Source organism: Mixophyes fleayi, chromosome 4 (genome assembly GCF_038048845.1).
Source record: "Mixophyes fleayi isolate aMixFle1 chromosome 4, aMixFle1.hap1, whole genome shotgun sequence".
Classification (NCBI taxonomy): domain Eukaryota; kingdom Metazoa; phylum Chordata; class Amphibia; order Anura; family Limnodynastidae; genus Mixophyes; species Mixophyes fleayi.
This window is the reverse complement of record NC_134405.1, coordinates 324,174,733-324,198,866: the sequence shown is the minus strand read 5'-3', so window position 1 is coordinate 324,198,866 and position 24,134 is coordinate 324,174,733. Positions and strand designations below refer to the sequence as shown.

Sequence of the window (24,134 nt, the reverse complement as noted above, 5' to 3'; positions counted from 1 at the left end):
GACAAGAACAGATATTATTGTTGATAGAGTTAATTTTGTCTATGAAGTACGTGGCAAAATTAAAAGCGGTGATGGTCGAGGGGGAAGGAGGTGTGAGAGGATACAGTAGAGATTTAATGGTAGCAAAGAGACGTCGGGGTTTAATAGACAGGGATTTGATGAGGGATGTGAAATAGGTTTGTTTGGCAAGAGAGAAGGCAGAATAGTAGATGGAAAGGATGAATTTATAGTGGGTGAAGTCAGCAATGGAGCGGCATTTCCTCCATTGGCGTTCAGTGGAGCGGGAGCACTTTTGGAGGTGACGAGTAAGAGGGGAGTGCCAGGATTGGGGTTTAGATGGCAGGGATGAAGGGGGTGGCGCCTTCTGCAGTATCAAGGACAACAGAGATTGTGGAGACACAGCAGTGATGGGACATGATAGAGATGAAATGGGAGCAAGTAAGGGTTTGAGAGAGGTCACAAAAATTATGAGGTCAATGCTGTTGATGGGGCGCAGTGTGTGAACAACTTTGGGTAGGAGAGGTGGGTCAAGGGGTAAAGAGAGGGTAAGGAAAGGAGATTGTGTTCAGAGAGGGGGAAGACAGAATTGGAGAAGTTGGAGATCATAATAATCTTTGCTGCTTCTCTAAGTGAGGACATAGTTACACAGTTCTGGTTGATCAACGAAAGTGTAGAGACGTATTCTGACCACTCTCCAGCATCTCTAGAAAGCAACCAAGTTATATAGGAAGTGGAAAAACCTTATCAATCGGCCGACCAGTGAATCAGTGCACTACCGTCTGGGCTTCAGCACAACCCGAAGCAGAGAGAAGACCTGACTTGTACTGTATTTCATTATACTTTACCTCACAGCAATATGCTCCTGAAAAAAAAAGAGTAAATCCTTAACTGATGAAGTGAACCTATAGAAATGTAGACAAACCTCAAGCAGTAAAAGTTGATTTGCCAGCAAGCGATGCCTGGCTTGGTTTAATGAGTAAGTAGGTCCAGATGAAATTATCGGGCCCAGAGATATAGGAATATTCTGTGAAGAAATTGGCCTTGAACCAGAAGATATAATTATGTTGGTTCTGGCCTGGAAACTAGAGTCTAGAAACAAAGGCTTTTCACAAAGGAGAAAAGGCTAAAAGGGATGTCCTTATAAAAATGTGACTGCACAGAGAAGATACAGGGTAAATTTGATTATCTACTCCTCAACTGAATGATGACAACGTCTTTAGGAATATTTACCAATATGCTTTTGATTTTGTAAGGGACAAAGCCCGGGGAGTTCTGGCTATCAAGACAGCAAAATCCATGTTAGCACTCCTGATAAGAAGCAAGTGGTCCTTACTGTGTTCATTTTTTTAATTTTTGGACCAATGGGGATTCTGCTTTATGAGCAGAGATCAGTGTAACAATTTTTTCAGACTTTCCATGAGTTCATTAACCACTATGAAGACAAGGTCTCCTGGCCCCTTGTCATTAATGATATTGTGAGGTGAAATGAAATCCATCAGGCAATACAGCTAGAACTTGGCAATGACTTGCATCAGACTGTCCGCTGATTTAAAATCTATTTACACTTGTTTTCAAATTAAAAAAAGTTTTGCAATCAGTACTTACTGGGTGTGGAAATCATTTTCATGCTAGTTCTTCTGTTTAAACCATTAATTCACATGATGGATTTTGGCTTCCGACCACCTTAATTAGTTAGAAGCACTCGGGATAATTTTTTTTTTTTGTGTTTGCACTGATGACTTTCTTGGATGAAAAGAACATTTTTGATTGACTGACACGTCTGTTTGTTATAGATCCCAAAACACACTGAAAATGTATGCTCTGTTTTTATTGCTAAACAGTGTTTTATTTTGTTTCCTTCCTTTGTTAGGGTTACTGGCCGACAGGGCCGGATTAACGGAATGGAGGCCCCTGGGCTAAGGGGGCCCCTATTCCCCCGTGAGGCCCCCCCGTTAGCAGCCTGGCCCCCCTGTTAGCCGACCGCCCCCCCCCTCCCCAAGCGCTTACCTTCTCTTCTCCTGACACTGCAATCCTCCTTCCACGGCGCGCTGTAAGCTGCTTACTGAGGAGATCTCATGACACTCTCGCGAGATCTCCTAAGTAAGGAGATTATTGAGTGCCGGAGAAGGAGGACTGCAGTGACAGCATTGATCGGGCCGGGGGCGTCCCCGCCCCTGTCCCGATCAATAATTCTGCTGAGCTCTGTCAAGGGCCCCCTGGATGCCCGAGGCCCCTGGGCTGTAGCCCAGTTAGACCTCGGGTTAATCCGGCCCTGCTGGCCGGTGTGACATGCATTTTTAGGTTGTAACTTCCCAACATGTTTTTATTAAAAAAAAAAAACAGAAAAAGACAAACAACAACTAAGCATTTATCTATATGTGGTAGAATTTTTTAATCAGAGTATTTTTTTTCATCAATAATCTTTATTGAACAAAAGGTTACAAGCTATTTGGGGTACAGAGGGAGGGAGCAAATAGGAGGGAGGCATGAGGGGGACTCCCTCGCAGACGTGGGGGGGGGATTGCTTAAGTATTACCATATATAAATGACTGGAACATGTAAAAGCAAAAAGTATAAAAGAGTTAGAGCAATAACATGGTTGGGCTAATTACAATGAAGGAAACCAGCATGGGGAACATTAGGCATCTTGGGAGGGGTTCAAGCAAGGCTAATGATTATGAAGCCGGATAAAGAGGGGTGGGACCCTCTGTAGCTCCTGCCTCGACTGTAGTGTATTTGTGCCATTTAAACCATTTCATAATGGGGTCTGAGGCTGAGGTGGAGTATGGCATATCAATAGTCTCCATCTCGACATTGTGCTGAATTTTGGATATGATCCTCGATAGAGCAGGGGGATCAATGGCTTTCTAATTTTGGGCTATGGCCGCCCTAGTTGCTATCAAAATGTGACCTAAGAGGTACCGACAGAAGCAGGATATAGATGGAGCAGCGCCTCCGCCGGTTCTGGTTCAACTCTCAATATCACAGATATAAGATCACACACTTCCTGCCAAATAGGTTGAATGCACGGGCATGTCCAAAAGACATGAAATAGGTCAGCAATGTTGGCGCATTGACGCCAATAAAATTTGGACTGAGAGGGCCAGAAAACACAGAGCCTGGCCAGGGTAAGGTACAATCTGTTATCTAGTTTAACGTGCATCTCAGTGTGATTAACACACCTAGACATACAATGCGAGGTAGTATATATAGTTTCTGATTGCTGCGGAGAGAGAGAAAGGTTAAGGTCTGACTCCCAGCGCGCCTGAGAAGATGTCTTAGGCGCAGTAAGTAAGGATTGGAGATTTTGGTACCAAAATGTTATCCTACCCCTGTTGGAGCCTTTGGCCAGTCTATCTAACATCGGGGTCGGAGGCAAAGATAAGAAGTGAGGGGGCCTGGCGACGGCTCCTACCCTGTGGCGAATTTGAGCATATTTGAATATGTCTTTAGAGGGTATATCAAATCGTTCCTGGAAGAGGGCAAAGGGGAGAAAGAGGTCCTGAGTGTATAGGTCTTTATAAGAGACCAATCCCCTAGGAAGCGAGATTAAGTTCTGGAATAAGTGTAGAAAGGGCTTGCAGGGACATGTTACGGGTGGGGAGTGAAAAACCTTTATGTCGACCCATAAGTCGGTCTGAAACCAGCAGAGCATCCAAGATGGAGAGGAGTTGGTGGGTAGGTACTGGGCGAGAACCCCTGAGGATCCACAGCAAATCTTCCAGGGGATAGGCCGGAGAGGATGCTCGTTCCAGGTCCACCCATGGTTTTATGTTGGAGGGGTGAGACCAGTCCCTAAGGTGTGACAGTAGGCACGCTACTTGGTAGAGGGCCAGGTTGGAAAGCGTTAGGCTTCCCTGGCACTTTGAAGGTGTCATACGATGGTAAGCCATAAGTGGACATTTCTGTTTGTAAATCCATATATTTTTTTAGGAACAATATAAGGTATGGTGCGGAAGAGATACATCAGCTTTGGGAGAAGCGTCATCTTAAAAGTAGCGAAGCGACCCAGCCAGGAGACCTCGTAATTGATCCAGCTCTTAGTCAATGAAGTTAGGTGCGTAAGTAGCGGGGATAAAATTGGATTCAGATATATCAGCAGTGGTGGGAGGAATATGAATGCCCAAATAAGTTAGGGATTTTTGTACCTTAATCAGAATATCTTATAAATGCTATTGAGAGTCAGTATCAACAATGGGACACAGCAATTTCTTAAAATCTCTCTTGTGTCTGAAATTCTATAGACCAGTGTAGAGTTGGTATCTTGTGTTTGTCCACAATAACAATGCAGAGGGTCCAATGTCAGGTGGAGAAGTGACATGTGACTTGGTAAGATGGTCAAACACTACAATTTCACATTGAGTGTTTCTGAATATTCTTAACAGTTTAATTAGCAACAGTTTCTATCAAAGGATTGTCCATGTGTCTCAAACTTCCCGCTAGTTTCTTTTTTATTAGTACACTCATTAAGAGTTTATTTTATTATTTGTCTGTCTATATTAAAGAGTTTTCCAAAACAAATACAAAGAAAATGGCCCAACCAACAGTAATGCTAGTACTATATGGTATTGAGAAGGAAAAACAGAAATGCACATTGACATATTTGCAGCACACCAGTAAAATTGTATAACATTGTAAGACCATTGAAGAAGAAATGCTACTACACAGAATATATATAACATTAAGTGTATGGCAGGATCCCATCATTCCAGCACAAAGCAAAGTAAGATATAGAATCCTACCAGACAACAGTAAAAGTAGGTAAGAAATCTAAAGAATCGGACACCCTAGAGGACCAAAACATCATCATCCTCACGGAGACGGGGCGCCACTCTGGACTGATTCCAACTTAAACTTTTATAGAATTTCTTTAGGGCTCCTCTACATTTGTATGTAAAAGGGTAATATTTACAAAAATTTTGTAAATACTAGATTTACTAAAACTTCCAAAAATAAAAAGTGGAGGTATTGCCCATAGCAACTAATCGGATTCTAGCTATCATTTATCTAGTACATTCTAGAAAATGATAGCTAGAATCTGATTGGTTGCTATGGGCAACACTTCCACTTTTCCCTTTAGAAGTTCTAGTGAAACCACCTCTTAGTCCTGCACAAAGCCTGGTCCCAATTTTCATCTGCAAAATTCCAAACATCTTCCGCAGACCTGCATCTCCAGACTGCAAGGCCACCTGACACCTCCAATGAGCGTAAATAGGTATAAATTACTGAGATCAGCCCACACGACCCCAATTTCTGAAGGAAGTTCCCACCAACATCCCATCATCAGAATTCAGCGCTTAAAGTTCTGCCACCTGTGTGTAAAGTGTAAAGTTTAGAACTTTGCTATGTATAGTGGCAAATATTTACTACAATTACAGACTGCTACACACAGGGCTGCCATCAGAATATGTGGGGGCCCGTACAAATGATACAGGCAGAGCCCCAACTGCTCGATTTCCCTGGTCCCGATAGACACCAAGGTGGAGCCATGCACACGGAGCAATGCATGCTATGACCTTCCCCTGTTGTGGACTGAGTTGCTTTCTTCTACCTTTTATTGCACATCCACAACCTGCTGCTGGTTTTTTATCTGGATCCTAAAATGTTTTGACTTGTTTGAAAAATCCAAAGATACATGAATTATGGAAAGCCGAGCATTAAGTGACCACAGTAAAGAACACAGATCACGCAGTATATAATTCATACAACCCAGTGGCGGATCCAGAGGGGGGTGATCGGGGCAATCGCCCCCTTCCCCCCTAACAACACTGTACATACTTTTGAATTGCGGCTGAGAGGTCCGATCAAAGCGAAGGAGGGAGCGGGGCCAACAGGGGCCAACCAATCAAAGTGAAGGAGGGGCGTGACTATGCTAAATCGCCCCCTCCTAGATATAGTCCAGGTCCACCCCTGAACAGTTGCTTTATTTAAATTGCACATGAAAGAATTCAGGGGTTAGCAAAGACATTTAATGTTTCTGTACATGTTGAGATTCTGTCGTCCTTTATCGCATTGTGTTTAGGCCCAAAACAATTATCTTGACAGGCAGAAAATGTGCTTGTATGGTTATACTACCTGTGGTCAAAATAGTGGCAGAAAAACCTAGCTGCGAGGTGGGCAACCGCTACAGGGTCCAGATATTAGCGGGGACAACAGAGGTAGTTCCTATAACTAGCATTTCATCGCAAGTACAGAGCGGGGCCCCTGGGAGGACGGATTGCATTTACAGGCCCTTCCCCCACTCCAAATTTTGCTATGGAGCCAAGTTCAGAATGGGCAGAACTTTATGATTTAGGCATACGTTTGTGGCCAAATTAAATGTAGATCTGATCACTTGAAATTTCGGTCGAGGAGCCAGGATCGACCGATGTTTGGGCACTTTTAGGTACATACATCAAGGGAGAATATATGTCGTCTATTTATATCATTGGCTTGGCTTCAGATTTAGAATATTAAAACGTATGACATTTAGCAGTTTAGATTACTATCAGTGCTGTATGACATGTAAAATGCTTATCTGATCATATGTATGTTATAAACAGGTCTGCAAACATTCCAAGTTGACTGCTGTATACATTTCACCACAAAGGACAGCACTGAATTGATTGTATCAATGATTATAACATGTTTACACCCAAGTTGAGGGTTCATACACATTGTATTTGTAGTTTCTAAGATTACGTTTATATTATGTACATTTTCTAGATACATAGCTACGTATAAGTTTACTGTACAATCATTTTTGGGACCGAGAGCAAGATTATATCATAATTTCTGGGAACACTTGTTGCACTGCGACCGTGGGTGAAGGGAGCTTCTTTCTCACCTCTGCACTGTGGCATTAGGTTATGTGGTTTATAAACGTCAAAAACAAGACTCATAAACCAGTGTTTCCACTTTGAATTTCCTGGTTTCAAACTCAAGAATTCTAAATTCCTTGTAGAATTATAAAAAAATAGCAACATATTTAGTTAGAACTAGAGATGCTCACTGGCCCCCGTGAACTGGTTTTGGTTTTGGATCTGGATTAGCTTTGTGTTTTAGTTTTGGCAAAACCACCCTCATGTGTTTTGGTTTTGGATTTTTTAGAAAAATGCTAAAATCACATAATATTGCTCTTCTTTTTCCCCTACATTATTATTAACCTCAATAACACTAATTTCAAGTCATTTGCAGTCAATTTTGACCATCTCACAGGTCACAATATTATTTTCATACACTTTCAAACAAAGACTGCAGCGACCTGGCTGGATGGTAAGCGACAGAGCAATGACACAAACACACAGTGGTTCCTAGCACATCTAGGACACATTGGCACACAGCAGTGGCAGAAAAGATAAATGGGGGTCTGCCTTCCCTCTCACCCTTTTGGATCTTTAGAAGGAATTTAAAACTCGTGAGATCCGAGATCCGACGACGTCACAATGACATTTTGCCTCATTTTCAATTCCGAGGGCGCACAACAGTACCGAGCCGCCTCTGCTCGGTACTCGGATCCCTTAAGTTCGGGAGCCTGAGCATCTCTAGTTAGAACGCTTGGGTATATATACATATAAATATACATAACATTATAGATTTGTAAAGAAAACTTCATACACCAGTGCTAATAGTACCACTCTCATGATTAATTTAAGCCATCTATTAGGTTAACCAAGCAGTATTTTAGGAGAAGTATTTGATTTCATCATCATCATCACCTTTTATTTATATAGCGCCACTAATTCCACAGCGCTGTACAGAGAACTCACTCACATCAGTCCCTGCTCCATTGGGGCTTACAGTCTAAATTCCCTAACATACACACAGACACAGGCTAGGGTCAATTTGTTAGCAGCCGATTAACCTACCAGTATGTTTTTTTGGAGTGTGGGAGGACACTGGAGCACCCGGAGGAAACCCACACAAACACAGGGAGAACATACAAACTCCACACAGATAAGGCCATGGTCGGGAATTGAACTCATGACCCCACTGCTGTAAGGCAGAAGTGCTAACCACTACGCCACCGTGCTGCCCGGTTTAATGTAAGGGGTGGTATAACATTTTGTATAATTCATCTCTCTCCAGATTCTTCTGCCCCCTCAAACAACTAGGCACACTTGTAGTTTCGGGATGTGTCTATAAAGACCGGACGTGTGCGTCATACTTGCCTAATCTCACAGCGCATCCAGGTGACTCCTCAAGTTTGGTGAATCGCCCAGGACTCGCGGTAGAGTAAGCAACCCGCCCGCATCCCGCTCGCTTCCCTAGTGAAGTGGGCGGGGTTGTGATGCAAATTGTGTCATCATAGCCCAGACCTCCTCTGCACTATGACAGGAGTCACGACATTGCTCGATGGGGGCTAGGCAGTATTTACGCATATAGAGTTGCCAACCCCCTTCTCCCCTGTTTTTGCCACTTTCCTCTCTGGTATTTTCTGGAGGGGAGGTAAAACAAAGTCCCTAAGTATGTTATGAGTGAACCTTGAAATGTTTAGGAAGGACAAATAGATGCACAGATGGAAAAACTAAAGCGATTAGCGGTGCACATTTGGTGATAGCCCATTGTTATCCTTTGGTAGCAGTTGAATGACTTCCCTTTCTGAGCAAACACTTCTTTAATGCTTGCCAAATATGTATATGCCAAGGCCTTGGAAATTGCTTTGAAGAACAATATTTGGCATTTGTCTAACATGGTGAATGTGTATATATAAACAAAACCATGAGGTATGCACTTTGTGGCTTTTATTGCTACTGTATATTGTTGTCTGCATTGTTTTTTGTACTTACAGTTAAAGAGTAAATAAAGACACTATTTCATATATAATCAAAGGCTGTGTATTGATGATCTGAACAATTTATACTCGGAGGGCCTGAGTTACTAATGAGAGCAAAGCATTAAAAGGAGTTACTTTGCACTTGGGCAAAACCATGTTGCATTGGAGGGGGAGGTAAATTTAAAATGTGATGGCAGATTTATAGTTGGGGTAGGTTGTGCCCTAGATCAACTTTAAATTTGTGTAAAAATAAAGCTATCAAGTATTTGTGCGCTACATGACAAAACAGCCAGCATTTATCTTATGTGCAAAATAATAAACTAATTTGCACCCCTTGCATTGTAATATGGTTTGTTCTGGAAAACACTTACTTCTTTTTTTGCCTTACTTTCCTTAATGACTCAGACTCTGTCACTCCTGTGACGCTGATTTCCTCTTCCTCTGTGTAGAACTCAGCACTTCTGGATCGGGCGGTCACGTGATCATGCCTGGGAGGCGGCATAGTCTTTCTGCAGAGTATATAAACCTCACTCTGAGACTGAAGCAGTGTGAGAGCAACAAGTGTCTCAGCTGGTCTGAGTTGCTATCCTGTTCATTGACCGTCCTGACACTCCATCTATCTCCTGATTCTGCTACCGCACTGCCCTCCTGTGTACCAGACTTGCTCTGACACTCCACCTGCCACCAGAACCTATTGTTAACCATCCATGTACCTATTCAGACTCAGATTCTCTGATTGCTGCCAATTGCTCTTTCCTGTCCTACTGTGTTCAGTATTGTGTGTTATACCTAATGGCAGGTCAGGGGACCGCGACTTGCGGGTTATCGGCAGCTAAGTCCATCCCGCATTGCGGTGGTTCTTGGTGAAAATCAGGGAATCCGTTAGACTCCGCACCCTTGGTCGGCCAGCACCAATCTAGGTTAACACAAGGAATCCTACCTCTGATATTGTTACAGGCCCCGGGTATTTATTTTTAAGCCCACCATGCTCTTTCGCTCATGTGCAGCAGGTTGCCACGCAAAGGGGAAATGCTTCTCTAAAAGAAGAAGCACATAATGTGAGTGACTCACAGCTTGCTTGTCAAACTTGCTTTTCAGAAATGCACTGTGTGGATTGGTTAATTCATACACAGGGGCCAGACCTGTGACGTCACAGTAGCTCAAATGGCTGCATTCTCAGTTTTTGACATTTATCCAATCCCATTTTTACACTGTCCAAAACATGTGGGAGGGCCTCAGCTGTCTGTAATGGAGCGGGGATTTAATTCAATACATTTTACCAGATCTGCAGTTGAATGTCAGGTTAACAGAATTTATCTTGTCACGAGAGAGCCTGGCTCGCAATCTCCATTCCAGTTCATCCCAAAGGTGTTCGATGGGGTTGAGGTCAGGGCTCTGTGGGGGCCAGTCAAGTTCTGCCACATCGAACCATGTCTTTGTAGTCCTAGCTTTGTGCACTGGGACACAGTCATGTTGGAATAGAAAAGGGCCTTCCCCAAACTGTTGTCACAAAGTTGGAAGCATAGCATTGTCCAAAATGACTTGAAATGCTGAAGCATTAGGATTATCCTTCACTGGAGATAGGGGACTAGCTCAAACCCTGAAAAACTGTCCTATACCATTATCCCTCCTCCACCAAACTTCAAAGTTGGCATGATGCATTCAGGCAGGTAATGTTCTCACGGCATCGGCCAAACCCAGACTCACCCATCTGACTGCCAAACAGAGAAGCGTGATTCGTCACTCCACAGAACACGTTTCCACTGCTCCACAGTCCAGTGTTGGTGTGCTTTACACCACTCCATCCGACAATTGTCACTGGTCTTGGTGATGTGTGAGGCTGCATGCAGCTGCTCGGCCATGGAAATCCATTCCATTAAGCTCCCACTGCACAGTTTTTGTGCTTACATTAATGCCAGTGGAAGTTCGGAACTTTCAGCTATGGAATCAGCAGAGCGTTGGCCGACTTTTACACACCATGCACCTTAGCAGTCGTTGAACTCGCTCTGTAAATTTGCCTGGTCTTCCGCTTCGTGGCTGAGTTGCTGTTGTTCCTAAACGTTCTAATAATATCACTTACAGTTGACTGTGGAATATCCAGCAGGGATGAAATTTCATGAACCGGCTTATTGCTAAGGTGGCATCCTATCACAGTACCACGCCTGAAGTCACTGAGCTCTTTGGAACGACCCATTTTGTATCACAAATGTTTGCAAATGGAGACTGCATGGCTAGGTGCTTGATTTTATACACCTCTGGCAACGAGTCTGATTGAAACACCTCATTTCAATAATTACTGGGTTAAAGTGCTTCCTTTGAGAAATGAGATGCCATGATATTCCAGCAAAAGTAGGAGCACCTCTCTACCACCTCTCTACCAGAGATGGTAGAGAGGTCCTCCTACTTTGGCTGGAATAGCATGGCATCCCATTTTTCAAAGAAAGCACTTTAACAAGTTGCTTTCAGAACACATGGGGAAAGGAAGCATTACAATCAAAGACGATGACAGCCTCATTACTGAATACTACCTGCGTAGCTGGTTCTTGTACTGCAGGTTGATGGAGCATGGGGTCTGCAGACTGGTCGCAGTATTCTGGGCAGACAAGTAATGGTGATAAGAATGCAGCATTGAAAGTTTGGATGCTATCATTAGGTAGGAGCTCCTAGTTTATGTTAAGAAATGTATTAAATAAACTCTGTCTTCCACCACGCTTTGCTAGAAACTGTGTTGTGGTCTCTTTTTGCGGCTGGGGCATGACTTCTACACTCTAAATTAAACAGGGCACAAATACAATAGAAGATTCCTGAAGGTCATAACCATGCTTATTGTTTTTTTGGGTGTAATTCTCCGTACCAGACTGTGTCTGAACTTTGCCTATTTAATCTCTGTAATTGTTTTACAAAACAAATTATCTGCACAACTCAGTGAGCATTATTGGATTATTAATTAATGGACTCCTAGCCAGAAATAATATAAAATGGAGATGAAGGGCAGCATTGCTTCCTGCAGATATGTACATTATATTTTGGTTAAGTAAGACACAGTCATGCTGTCACACAAAGACATAATTAACCAGGAAGTTGTCTGAAACAGATAACCACTTGGCTCCTGAGGCAGTTGCCATTTTGGCTAAATATGTCCCCTATTTCTTCTGGGTGTCTATTTCATCCAGGGCATAAAATAGAATATTTTATAGTAACCTTTAGATGCAAGTTGCTTAATTTTGGGAGGAACTACATATGAATTAAATTAGGCTGTGATTCCTAAGGCAATATTTTTTCTATGCACATCATACTTCCTTTTTGTGTAATTATTGAAAAAAAGAATAACAGAATTGAGTACCAACAAAACAACCACCTATCACACAGAACAAAAGGGCACATTTATCAATGGGCAAAAAGCCAGTTTGCTGGGAAAAATAGGTGTTTTTTTTTACTAGTAATAGGGCTATTGCATTTCCCAATACGTGAGAAAGAATTACTGCTAGAAATAACAGTATATCCAAAATAAAGTTTTATTACTACAGCAAAACACCACAAGACGTTCACAAGATACAGGGTAAATAGTAGCATGTACCCTCCAGCTGCCTCTTGTAGTCAGCTCTCCAAAGTAATAATCTCAGTCCCTGTCAGAGTCTTATCCTCCCGAAATATTACTACTACCGTTTAGCTAGACAGTTACCATGTCGCCCAGCCTGAGATACTGGCTCACACAGACCCTGTCCTAGTAGGGTTTCCTCCAGCGGCACTTCAATGCCTGCCCAGAGTCCTTTTGCTGATGTATTGTACACCAGGATCCTCCAAGCTATAATGAATCTATTGCTATTCTGATCTCTTTATATTCTTGGCTGTATTCACAGGTAGTAGGGTCAAATGTCTCAGTCCTTCCCCTTTCAGCAGGGGTCTACCAGTGGACACTTTAATTGTTAGTCTATGTTACCTTGATTATATAATGGAATGGCTTGACTCAATTAGTTATTTGGCTGGATACACTAAACAAAGGGTTAGAATATTACATCAAGGAATGACACTTTAGGCTTGCCTGAAACAATAAGACATTTGACACATTGTATCTGCAGCATTAAACAATCTAAGTCTGTGATACATTTTGATACAATAACATTTATATGGGTAATATATTGAAACCTTACCCCCAAAAAACTCTCACATCTGAAAGGAGGATCTTTAATTACCAAATAGCAAGAGCAAGGCGAGTAGTAGAACATGCTTTTGGTATACTGAGTAATAGATTTAGGGATTTCCATACCGTCATAAATCTGCAGATTGACAAAATAGACAAGGTGGTGAAGGCATGTTGTATCCTACACAACTATCTTCGACGGAAAAGCCCCACTGTGATCAGTACAGCTTCTACTATGGAACATACTGTAGAAGTTGAGGACGTGGTAGGGTTGACACCACTGGAGTCTTCACAAATGAAAAATTCCAGGAAAATGGCAAAGTTTAACAGGGAGGAGTATTTGGAATATTTTAATGGTTTGGGCGCTGTGTCCTGGCAGAATGACATGTTGTCTTGTACGTATATTGACTTTATATGTTATACTGAAATACTAATTTTTACCAATATGTAAATAATTTTTTTAAGCATTCATGATTTTGTGCTTTTACTTACTATGCCACTTGCTGGTATGTCTTTGGTTTCTGGAGGGACAGGTGAGGAAGTTAACTCCATTCTGGGCACGTTGTTTGTTGATGGTCTGGCCACTTCCTGGTCAGCTGTGAACCAGAAGAGGTCAAAGTACCACAACAAGAGTACATACACATCTTCAACCCTTGCCCCAGATCTTTTTGAGACCTCCAACTTATTAAGTTCCTCCAACTTATTAAGTTGAGCACAGTCCTTATGTTCTGGATCTTCCCTTTGACCCAATCTACAGTATCCTCTGGATAATGGGGAAGGCTCACTCTCACCATGTCCTCTTAAGCCAAGATCCTCTTCTGCCTGTTGGAGTAGGCTTATGACTTGGATTGCCACAAACAGGGATGGGATCTGTAGGCCACAATGAAATTATTCAGGAGCTCAACACTAGTGTCAGGTGCCATGATTACATTTCTAAAAAAATTATAAATATGTATTGCAATATTTCCATACACATAAAAAAACGATCTAAAGCAAGTCTCCTGTAATAAAATACTTACCTTGCTATAATAGCAATGAAATTAGGTATAGACTAGAATAAAAAGTCTTGATGCCGAGCAGCAAATACCACCACGGACAAACACTAGAGAAGAATAAATGTTCACCCACAATGCTCCACTCTGCAGTTGGAGCTTTCGTGATTGGTCCATACCAATTGTTAATGCCCATGTATGCACTAGAAGTGTCTAGATGACAAAGAGAAGCCAATTTGTCGACAGCAGTACGTGACAACATGGATGAGAGAAATATACAGATACAGAAGGAAGAGTGGAGGGGGGGAGGAGAAGAACGGATGGCATTGGAAGAGGTGAAAAAAGCTGGACCAACATGACTACGATTGCCACAAAAAAAATTACCGAAAAATAATTTACAGAAAGGAACTAATAGTGCAGAAGCTAATTAATATGTTACATGACAATCTTGGGGAAAAAAATAAGCAAGTTCCAGATACAGAAGCGATGGTCAAGTTTGAAGAACGCGGATCAAAGAAAGTTTAAGAAAATACGAATGAACAGTAAAAAAAGTGAGTACTAAAATGGTTATTAAAACGTTGTAAAGCTTGTTAGTAAACAGTGTTAGTAATTAACGATAACAATAACGATTTTATGGGTTAGTAAAACAGTGACATCTATTTACAGAAAGAAAAACACATGATGAAGTTCTACAACAACACAGAAAAAGAAAAGAGAAGGAGCCACAGCCAATGTAGATAAAAGAGAAAAACACAGACATAGGAATTAGGAAAATAAAAGAGGAACTTAAAGAAATTATTTAAACATCATTAAAAAGTACAAACCTAGCGTTAAAACTGGGGGTTCAATAATTATGTTGATATGATGTAAAAACAAGTGTTTACACAGCAGAGCACCCATGCTGTGCCCTTCGTACGGCATGTGTACTTCAAAATGGTCCTACATGTAGGCGTTAATAAATAGCAATTTTAAATATTTGTTTTTACATAACACAAACTTTGCATTTAAATATTTTAGAATTTTGCAGAGTAGGTTAATATAAATCTTTATTATGTTTGACAGTTAGGGAAAATAAAGGATTTTGCAAACAATATTCCGGTTTCTTTGATGAAATTGATTGATAAGCCTGTAATGAAGGTCAAAACAGTTAACATGTGCGGTGGTACAGATGCAGGTGTACACAGGTGTATTGAACCTATGGACTTGTCCATATGTTTGATAATGGCTATAATAGGTTCAAGAATTTAACTATATATATATACAGAGAGAGAGAGAGAGAGAGAGAGAGGGAGAACATGTAAAAAAAGGTTTATTATTGATTCGCTATGAATAGATCACTATTTCCATGTGCTTTATGTTTAGACAACACAGCACATGGGAGTCAACATCATAGATATAAATATACACACATAAGGCGTCGCTGCTGACAGTCGTGAGTACGTGCACACTGCAGAATTGACACATCGTCCATAGTGATTTTTAGGAAGTTTATAAAATCAAATCAAAAGAAACGATAAAACATGATCGTTGGAGCGTACATAGTAATGCGATATCGGACCTAACGGTCGTTTATCACATAATTGGCCCAATAATTGGGTGACAAAACTGTAGTGTGTACCCAGCTTAAGGCCCATAATGTGAAAATGAGGAAAAACTTAGTTCCCAATTACCAGTTGGTCTTTGTAGCATTGTAACACAACGGCTGCAGTCACTGTGGATATAGGTAAGTCCAGGTCCTGGGGTTGGTTCTTATAGTGTCCTTTGTTCTCTTCTACACTAGACAATGCCTCTTCAAATGTCCCACATTCATCTTGTTCCACATGTACTGATCTGCTGCTTAGCATATACTATAGGAGGCAAAAGCTTTCTTCTATTAAATAAATAAAAGTGCCCTCTTATAATCAACAGTGTCTCTCTTCACTGCTGGTTAGTCCTTCCATAGATCGCTACCACTTTCCCTGTAGAAGCCCTAAGGGGTGAAACGCGTTGGGTAAGGAGAAACAAACCTGTACACTACTAACACCACTGCTCACTACCCAGAATTCACTGGGCATATCTATGAATAAAGCATGTTTTTTAAAGCTTCTGTTCTGGGAACGTCATTCTCCAATATCGCTACCAGAACAGGCATCGAGGCAGTGCAGGTGCTGCCATGATACTTGATAAATAGGCTCTCCCGCAAAAATTCCCAATAGGAGTCAGAGATATTTAGCGCTAGTTTGACTATCGCGGAAATAATAGAACTATCAACAGCAGTAACCCCATTAATAGATTGGGCTAAGCAAAACTAAGTTGTTTCATCCTCAAAAATAGAGTTCTCCAGACTGTGATTATTATACCCCTTGGTACCCACAACATTAGCTTTATAGCTTATTAGACTATATCTATTAACTGCACACAGTGTAGGCAGCCATTTTATTTGTAGTCAGCCTGCCTCAGCGAGCGTGCTAGTTCTTAATAAATTGATAGGATATGGGCAGCACGGTGGCGTAGTGGTTAGCACTTCTGCCTTACAGCCCTGGGGTCATGAGTTCAATTCCCGACCATGGCCTTATCTGTGTGGAGTTTCTATGTTCTCCCTGTGTTTTCGTGGGTTTCCTCCGGGTTCTCCGGTTTCCTCCCACACTCCAAAAACATACTAGTAGGTTAATTGGCTGCTAACAAATTGACCCTAGTCAGTTTGTATCTGTCTGTCTATCTATGTGTCTGTGTGTTAGGGAATTTAGACTGTAAGCCCCAATAGGACAGGGACTGATGTGGGTAAATTCTCTGTACAGCGCTGCGGAATTAGTGGAGCTATATAAATAAATGGTGATGATGATGATGATATGGTCTCATAAATATAGGTTCAGCGCACAGAAAGTCTCCTTTTTCTGTGTATAAGCAGTGTTACACTTTATTGTAGGATTGGCTTGTGTTAGCCTCCAGGCAAACTGCTGCCAGGACTTAGCTGCTAGTATAATCATAACTGGTGACCAGTTGTCTCTTCCCTGTGTAACTAGTATAGTTTTCATGTTTTGTAAAATAACAATTGTCATATAGAACGATAATTTGCCAGTTCAGTGCTTACATCCCAACATCTCTTCTACATGAAACACTGTCTGTTTGAATACAAAGTGAGTATGGAATTTTTTTGCACATGTAGATGGAACATCGAGGGTAGACTCAATGAGATCATATCTAATTTTAGGTAAACAATGTTATTCTTGACACAGTGGCAGCTCGGAGTACAGATAAATGCATTTTGTAACTGGAGCTTCCTGCTCTATTTTCTTGTGCATTAGCTGTTATACACAGTGGGGGGATTGTAGATATGACCGTGCTCTTGTGAGATGAATCTAAAAAAAGACGGGGAAATATTCTTGTTAACCCCTTAATTAGAAAAGACAGCAATACATCAGATTTTTATTTTCCATTATGTAGTTGCTGGATTGACAAGAGATTCAGCTGCTCCGAGGTCCTGATCGTGATCACTGTGGTGTATTACAATTCTCCTATATAATATTCTGTATAACCATATCCTGCCCTGAATTTTCTTGTGCTTTCTTATGCTTCTACGTGTCTCTACACTCTACTGTATCTAATGCTGCCTTCCTCTCTATCTCATACTTGCCAACTTATGGCAAGTATGATCTGGGAGCCTGCCGGGGAAGGTGGGCGTACAGGGGGCGGGGCTCCGTAAATAGCGTCATTTTGGCCCCTCCCCCGTGACGTAATGACGCAAAACGCAGCATTTTACAGCGATGGCGGGGTCAAACGCCGCGATTCCCGGTGAATCGCTGTGTTTTGGGCCTAGTGGCCAGTGAAGTGGGCAGATCCGGGAGATTGCCACACTCTCCCGGGAGAGTTGGCAAGTATGCTCTATCTCCTGCATATTAAACCTGGCCCGCCTCTCTGCCACTGGCCCCCAAAACCTCCAAGGTGTGAAAGGGAGGACAAGCTCACCTGCCCACCCCCCCTTCCTTCCCGACACGACTTTGGACCTGCAAAGCGCTTATGCCCCTTAATCATAACAGGACCTATGGTTATTGTGATTGGTAGATGACAACATCCAGTGGCGGGTTGCAGCACAAAGAGCCCACCGAGAGGAATGCCATGGTAGGGGCACATGCACCACTAATGGGGCATGGCCAACCTCTCGAGTGGGTGTGTCCTCAGCACTTCTAGGTTCACAGTTCTTGCACAATGAATTATAACATCATGAACAGGGAAACCTGAATTGCCAGCTGCAGTTGTGCATTATATCTTAATGAAACACCATATTTCATATAATAACCCGTTTGCTGTCCGATGGAAAGATCAGTTAAGGTTCAATGAACTTGTAGTCATCTGACCGTACATTACAGTTATTTGAACGGGTAGAACAAAAGAGGCAGATTTTATCACAATTAAGCAGCACATTACAGCATTTATATGTTATCTTGTAGGCATTGAACTGAACAACATTCTAAGTGTACAAGCTGCGTAAAGTGGTATCATTAATTCTGTAACATGCATGGAAGAATATGTCATCTTATTGGTGCATTTATGTAGAGAAAAGAAAATAGTGTTTCGTCGACTTTTCAGTTCATAGTAAAGATGTACACTTATTATGACCAGCCTTACAGTACTCCAGCACACATGATGCATAGTTTAGTTATATGTAATGACGTACAAAGAGCTGCTGGCACCCCGTCCCTCACTGGGGGTGACTCCTACAAGTGATTTCCATTACTCCACATGGTGTTCCACCGCTCAGACCCCCCTCTCTATCACTGAGCTACTCTATCTCTCTTCTTTGTGTAATCTGTGCCCTGAAGCCTCCTTACACCACCTCTCATTGCAGTCCCCATCTCTCTTGCTCTCCAAGTGTCACCATATTCACACACACACACACACACACACACACACACACACACACACACACATAAAATGTCTCCCTTCTCTATCTAGCAATGTTGCCTGTCATAGCATTACCTTTAAAGACATTATCAATGAGTGAAGAGTGAACATTTAATGTAGCTATATTAGACGGTAAAATAATAGCATTTAGTAGTTGATCTACATAAGGGCAATTTTTAATCTGGACACCTGCTGATGTGAGGTAGGTTCTTTGTTTCCAGAGCTGGTCATAATCATGAACAACACCAAAAGCATATCTAGTGTCAGTAAAAATATTTAATGTCTTGCTATTTGCTAACAGATATCAACGTGCTACATGTGTTGAGTAGACAAATTGTTGGTAACCACTGACAACTACCTTGTGTTGTGAACGGACACCATAACCAGAAACAATAAAACCGGCTTCATTTCTTAAGACGGAGCCATCAACATAGAAAATAATGTTGGGGTATTGCACAGGGATATCTTTGAGGTCAAATCAAAGTTAAGTGATATGACATACGACTTGAATACAATCATGTTCCACTTGTAAACCTTCAGATGACAACAAAGAGGCAGGGTGAAATAGAGAGCTTTTGGTGATAAAGAAAACAGGTTAAAATCAGGGCCGTCTTTCCCATTGGGCACAATGGGCAGGTGCCCGGGGGCCCTGCAGCCCAGGGGGGCCCGTCGGAGGCAGCAAAAAAAAAACAAACCTGAAAAAAAAAGAAGAAAATACTTACCTTGCGGTCAGCTAAGTATTTTCTTCTTTTTTTTCAGGTTGTTTTTTTTTTGCTGCCTCCGACGGGCCCCCCTGGGCTGCAGGGCCCATATATATATAATCATTTTTTTTGTATATATAGGGGCCCCGGTGCACTGCTGTTCTTAAGAGAGCCCTGGTTAAAATTGCAGTAAAATCTCATATTTGGTGAGCCTTGAGTATTTTTTTTCCATTAAATATATTTATTGGGATGTAATTAGTGTCTACTGTACATAAAATACATTTTTACAGATTGCAAACACATGTTTGAGCGTGCAAACTCAGCCATCGTCACTATTAATCGGCACTTAGGCTAGTCCAGTAGATGGTGCAAGTGATACAGCTGAAGATCATGTAACTCAGAGATGCCCAAAGCTTGAATTGGACTCTGCTGTGTGTGCTTGAGCCTGGCACACCCTTACTGTACATTGACTACATGCAATTTAAATTATACATTTTGCTCAAAACAACCTGGTGTATAAGTATTTAAAAAATATTTTTAAATGATTTATTTTCATGACTTTCATAAGAGCAAGCAATCATGTTAAATGCATTAGCCATTCACTATGAATCATTTATCTATGTATGCCTTGTAGCTGCATAAATCTTCCCAAAAATATTTTGTTACGTGTGTGGTGAATTAACTTTCAAGGTGCAAAGAAGAAACATTACTTCTTTGGTAAGCAAATCATGTGAGCTCTACTTTGGGTGTAAAATAGGAGACATCGAAGCTGTGCTTCGTGTGTAACTTTGCTTAATAGTTGGCTGAATGGTAAATCTCGTCACATGTCATTTGCAGTTCCATGGTATGGAGAGAACCAAAGTAAAATTCCGCGGACTATTAGTTTTGCGTCACGAAAATCAGTGGAATCAAAAACAAGTTTAAGAATTCAATTAAATATCCTGATATTCCTTCAGCCATCAATCCTGTTCCTCACAGTGCAGAGCTACCAGTGCCACCAGAAGCATTGAGCTTAGATTCAGAAGATGTTGGTGATGCAGAGTTTCCCAGAATAAGTGAAGCAAAAGTCAAAGAGGGGATATTTGTTGGACCACAAATACGAGAGCTCATGAAGGATGAAGATTTTGAGAGAAGCTTGAACGAGTCTGGGGCAGCTGCACGGGGTTCATTCCAAAAAGTTGTGAAAAACTTCCTGGTAAACAAGAAGGTTGAGAGCTACAAAGAACTGGTTAGTGAACTTCTAAAAAAACTACAGAGTCCCGGGATGTAATATGTCTTTGAAAATACATTTTTTGGATTCGCATTTGGACTTTTTCCCAGAAAATCCTGAAGATGTAAGTGAGGAACACAGTCAACTATTCCACCAGGATATAGCAACGATGGAAACTCACTACCAAGGAAAATGGAATCCAAATATGATTGCAGATTACTGCTGGACACTAACAAGGGATGTTCCTTAAGCTAAATACAGCTGAAAACTAACAAGAGTTAGGCAAAAAAAGGATTAAACGTTCTCTGGGACAAACCATGTTACAATGCAAGGGGTGCAAATTAGTTTATTATTTTGCACATAACTTAAATACTGGCTGTTTTTTCATCTAGCAAAAATACTTGATAGCTTTAATTTTACACTAAAATTTAAAGTTGATCTACAACATCAGGGGCACACGCAGGCGTGGGTTTATGGATCTCCAGTATGGCAGGACACGCTGGAGAACACCCATATATTTACATTTTGTCACTTTCACTATTTTTATCCTCACGGATTTTGTAGATTGAGGTGGAACCTTAAGGGTTCTACCAGATTTGGCCTAACCCTGAGGGTCCAATCTTCCTCCCCCTTTGAGGTTCTTCCATGAAGGCGAAGCTAACATGTAAAGCTTGTGACAAATGGACCTATCCTGATGGTGAGCCCCAAAGTCAAGTTTGGCCCCATTTTAGTGGCCAAAGTTACAGACCTGCCCAACCATGATCTAATTGTAAATTGTTGTTTCTCATTCTCATTTGGAGAACAATTTGCTGATAATGCTACTGATATTGATGCATGTGTGACCATCATAAGTGTCACATACATCTGCAGAAACAAAAAAATTATCTCAATATACTTTTTGAAGGCATTGACTACAGATTTTTAATGCCGTTGGCCCCACATGCTCCTAAAATGCAGACATTTGGTGCAATCCCTGACCAGATTGGTGGCACTCACAGAACATCTAAAGGTGACCGGACATGTTAACATCTAGCTGTTTTGCCAGATCCATCAGGCTGGATACGTATCCAATGTGTCACGTTTCCACATGGGGATCAGGGCTTTACGATGCGAATCCTAGGGTTCGTACAGTTTAGCTCTATTCCAGCAGGGCGTGGAGTCTAATGAGGAGACGGTGTTCACCAGGAAACGCAGCAAAGCAGTATGGTCTTAGCTGCGTCTGGCTCGCAGGTCGCGGCCTCTGCTAAAGTACTGAGCGAGACCCTTTTGGGAAGTCAGGAGATAAGGAACAGTCTGCAGCGGTGAAAAATAGATGAAATACCGGAACAGTCGATGGAGCGTCAGCTCAGTAGACAATAGATAGCTATACAGGTACTTGGATGGAGCGGGAGCTCTGTAGACAAGTAGGAAGATATGCAGGTACTTGGATGGAGCGTGAGCTCTGTAGACAAGTAGGAAGATATGCAGGTACTTGGATGGAGCATCAGCTCAGTAGACAAGTAGATAGGTAAGCAGGTACTTGGATGGAGTGTCAGCTCTGTAGACAAGTAGAAAGATATGCAGGTACTTGGATGGATCGTCAGCTCTGTAGACAAGTAGAAAGGTATGCAGTCACGTCTAGCACCAAAGGTAACTAAAGCAATAGCCAACGCATGTTCAGAGGAGGTGCCTTTTATATTTGGTGCCAAAATAGCCTGGCCAATAGGAATGCAGCAAGAGGTTTTATATACCGCGGGTCTGCGCATGCGCAAACCCAAATCCATGATGGCCGGGACAGAGCGGACCGCTGGAGGAAGGTAAGTTTGCTGGGGGTTGGGTGGACTGCCCGATCACCCGGGGAGTGACACAATGTTAGCCAAAGTTGGAAAACTGCAGCAAACCATAAGTCTTGGCCAAACAGATTTAGGTGAAAATATTCATCCAATGAGGACACAGCTTTCAATGCTCATGTTAATTGTTTTCCCTGTAATGACCTCTCTTTCTCCAGGTCACTAGGAGTCTGTATGTCTGAAGCCCTGTGGATTCTGAAACAATGATGAAGATGACAAAGGAAGCATTCACTGCAGGGGACTGAAAACCGATTTTTGTGAAGGTGTCAGACTCCACAGCAGGAGCCGTTTGTAGTCTGCTCATATCTTCCAAACAAACCAGTCACTTTGTCTCTTTTACATCCAGTTCTGGGGTTACAACAACTACCATTCCGCTAAGATAATTAACAGTTTAAAAGGCCAAGTATTAATAATATAAGAATAGTGTGTCTTGTATTTTTGTGTTTACCATCTCCTTAAAGAGCAGCTAATTGCAAAAGTATTATTTATTTTTCACTCTATCATAAATTTCATACTTACTCCTGACTTCTTCCTGCCTCTTATGTAGGGCTTTGGTTATATATCCACCCACACCCCAAACAGTAGGAGATCAATAGCTGTTAACAAAATATACATGTAAAAAAGATACAAGAAACACAGCCATAAACATTGAATTTGTAGTAATAAAAACTGAAAGAAAAGGCAACAAGACAGCTGCACTTTCTCACTGAGTCTGCTAAGAAGTATCAAGGATATATATCCACTCAGCCTTTCGATGTAAAAATAATTTACCTTGACCCCCTCCTCTCCGCAATGGGGAAACTGAGTCAGTTTGGATGCAGATTAATTTAGCCAAATGAGTGCTTCTACTCAGCAAAATCATGAGCCACTGATGGACCTGAAAAATCCATGTTCACTGATGTAGAACACAAACCCTTTTTAATAAACATATTGTGTAAGGCAATTCTTTCCTTTAGGATTCTGATAGTTTTCTCAAAATGGATTTTATGACAGGGACATTATATAATATAAATAACCTAGAAACGTTAAACGATAGTCACACAACTAAAGTTATTTAAAGCATATTTTGTCATGAATGCTCTTAAGGTTGTTAATAAATGCAAGCTAAAGATTTGTCACTCATGCTTATCAAGAGAAGCTTGTCAATATAGCATACATGTAGATTATGTAGCATATAAGTTTTTCCATAGTGACACATGTTGGCGTATGCTGGGGCCATATTGGAACCCATTACCGTCCCATGTTGTTGTACATAAGAAGTGTATGGAAATAAGTTTTTTTCATGTAGAATTACATCTATTATCTGGCTAAGTGGTTAGCACTTCTGCCTCACAACGCTGGGGTCATGAGTTCAATTCCCGACCATGGCCTTATCTGTGTGGAGTTTGTATGTTCTCCCTGTGTTTGCGTGGGTTTCCTCCGGGTGCTCCGGTTTCCTCCCACACTCCAAAAAAAACACCATACTGGTAGGTTAATTGGCTGCTATCAAAATTGATCCTAGTGTCTCCCTGCCTGTCTGTCTCTGTGTGTGATTGTGTGTCTATATTAGGGAATTTAGACTGTAAGCTCCAATGGGGCAGGGACTGATGTGAATGAGTTCTCTGTACAGCGCTGCAGAATTAGTG

The 24,134-nt window shown here is 41.7% G+C and overlaps 1 pseudogene; it reads left to right on the top strand.

Moving 5' to 3' along the window:
• Nucleotides 1-407: 407 nt before the first annotated feature.
• On the top strand, nt 408-20,740 carry LOC142150841 (uncharacterized; annotated as a pseudogene).
• Nucleotides 20,741-24,134: the final 3,394 nt, after the last annotated feature.